The sequence below is a fragment of the Nicotiana attenuata genome, unplaced genomic scaffold (assembly GCF_001879085.1).
Source record: "Nicotiana attenuata strain UT unplaced genomic scaffold, NIATTr2, whole genome shotgun sequence".
Classification (NCBI taxonomy): domain Eukaryota; kingdom Viridiplantae; phylum Streptophyta; class Magnoliopsida; order Solanales; family Solanaceae; genus Nicotiana; species Nicotiana attenuata.
In genome coordinates this window covers 691,562-694,061 of record NW_017670313.1, presented here as the reverse complement: position 1 = coordinate 694,061, position 2,500 = coordinate 691,562, and the positions used below count along the sequence as shown (strand labels likewise).

Below are 2,500 nucleotides of genomic sequence, written 5' to 3'. Positions count from 1 at the left end.
ATGAAAGTCTCTTTCTCGGATCTATTCTTCATCACACTGTTGGAACAAAACAAAAATACCGGATGCAACGATATTGAAATATTTGGTACATGAAGCCACGATCTGATAGATATACATCGAAATCTACAATCTACTTAATATAATATAGATATATAATCTAGATAGAAATTAATGATGAAATTAATCTTTGATCTGGAATCAAAGAAAGATAATAAATGGCTCTTATGGTGTGACTTGGAAGAAAGGTTTCTCTGTAGAGGAAAGGAATAACAATTTATTCCTATAATTTTTCCTATAGAAAATCTAGTAACAAGAAGATTTAATCGGAAATATCGACAAATTCTTGTGGAGTCCAAAACAAAAAAATGAAATTCAAAAAAAAATCAACTGCTCCAATTTCATCTCTATCGAATTTTAATATCAGAATAGCGGATATAGTCATGATTCAATAGGTCAGGTCCACTTACTTTTTCTTTTGTTGATTTCTAACCTTTCGAATGGATTTGGTTGGTATAATGGAAAATAGGAATATTCGGTGATTCAAAAAGTGACTTTTCATTATTCAGAAATTCATAATAATGAAAATTGACTAAACAAATGTTCAACTTTATAACTAAGTATAATAATTAAGTATAATGATAATGTATTATCCAGTTAGCTACTTTTTTTATTACAAATAAAAATACAATTCTCCCCTCAAATATGAATACTAGATTGGACTTTTACAAAGCCCCTTATCGGATTTGAACCGATGACTTACGCCTTACCATGGCGTTACTCTACCACTGAGTTAAAAGGGCCTTTTTGATTTAATTCCGGAATTATTCACTATGTGGATAAAATATCTATATGTACATATATTATAAACATAAGTATATATGCATAAGTACATGCAGTAGATACATAGTGTCTAGTGGCTCATTGTTGAATAATAAAATGGATTTACCTAGGAAGTCTAGGAGAAAATGCAATGAATTGTTTCAAGACCGACTCGAATTGCTTTTTTTCTTTTATTGAATTGATCCCACCAGAACAAAATTCACTTGATTGATACATGTACATACACCTAGCAATTCAACATAAAATTCAAGATATTTCATCGAATCATGGAATGAAGAGATTCTACTTGTCTCCTGAACTAAATTCTTGGAGAAAAAAGAATTTTCTTCTTGATCCCGCTTACTAGATTTCTCGTTTGTTAATTTCCTGTCTTGGTGGGAGGGAGATAAGGATATCTCGTCTTAACAATGAATCAAATGAAAGTGAAAGAAATCGAATTTCACACCTTTTCCTTTTCTGACGGACCAATCATTCCCTGCAAAAATCCTACTCTTCCTTATTATTTCTATTTTTTGTATTTATTAGTTTTTTTTATTTATAAATAAAAAAAGCAAATTCTAAATAAAATTCGAAATACTAAATAATCTAAACTAAAATAATCGAAATAAATTCAATTGAAATAATTCCAAAATAAAAAAAAAATACTACTACTAGATTTCTAATGGCGATTCTAATGAAGAATTCATCAATGACGAATAAAAAAAAATTCTATGCAATTCTGAAAGGGGGAAAGATCCCTCGGATAGAATCATTCTATTATATTGACAATTTCAAAAAACTGATCATACTATGATCATAGTATGCTGGCGGTTGGTCAAGCAGGCCCCCATCGTCTAGTGGTTTAGGACATCTCTCTTTCAAGGAGGCAGCGGGGATTCGAATTCCCCTGGGGGTAGGGTACTACGAAAGGAAGTTGATCATGGATTACCAATAAGTCTAAAATTGATTCTTCCTGGGTCGATGCCCGAGCGGTTAATGGGGACGGACTGTAAATTCGTTGGCAATATGTCTACGCTGGTTCAAATCCAGCTCGGCCCAATAATTCGCCAATCCGCCATGAGATGATATAACCCCCTTTGTACTTCAGAAATACCCGATCCGGAGATAAAAAAGAATCAAATTTTCTGCTAGATCCCGTATTTCCCTGGGATTGTAGTTCAATTGGTCAGAGCACCGCCCTGTCAAGGCGGAAGCTGCGGGTTCGAGCCCCGTCAGTCCCGATGGATCCAATAAATATATCAATAAATCTCTCCCTTTTTATGAATTTTATGAAGGGGACCGGGGGCAGAATTTCATTGTCAAAGCAAAGGGGAAATCCTTATTTCTTTTTTCTTTCCTTTTGGTAGGAGAAAGACATATGCGGTTGGATTAGTACAATTATTGGTAGCATTATAGTCAGTATTCCAAGAAATGCTGGCTTTTTCGATTGCCCCCGATGCATGTAATGGAATCGAGTACTATACCTTTTTGAGGCGCGCATACACAAGGGGAATTCCTTTCTTGTCCAATACAAAATTTAATATAAGAAAATACTTTCCAGAAAACAAAAAAAAAACAATTAATTTACTTGCTACGGATTATGAACGTCACTACTAGTTGTAAGTTGAAAATAAGATTTCTATGCAAATTAGCACACTGAGCTTTGGTTATAGGTGTCCGG

General features: G+C 33.6%; 2 non-coding genes and 1 pseudogene across 3 annotated transcripts in view; 1 reads left to right on the top strand and 2 right to left on the bottom strand.

The window, feature by feature from the left end:
- The window catches only part of LOC109237666, a 13,237-nt pseudogene that overhangs the window by 3,691 nt on the left and 7,046 nt on the right, over positions 1–2,500 (bottom strand). The gene's annotated exons all lie outside the window — the stretch shown is intronic.
- On the bottom strand, positions 729–800 carry TRNAT-GGU. The gene has a single exon. It is a non-coding gene; the product is annotated as a tRNA-Thr (tRNA).
- TRNAE-UUC lies at positions 1,663–1,735 on the top strand. The gene has a single exon. It is a non-coding gene; the product is annotated as a tRNA-Glu (tRNA).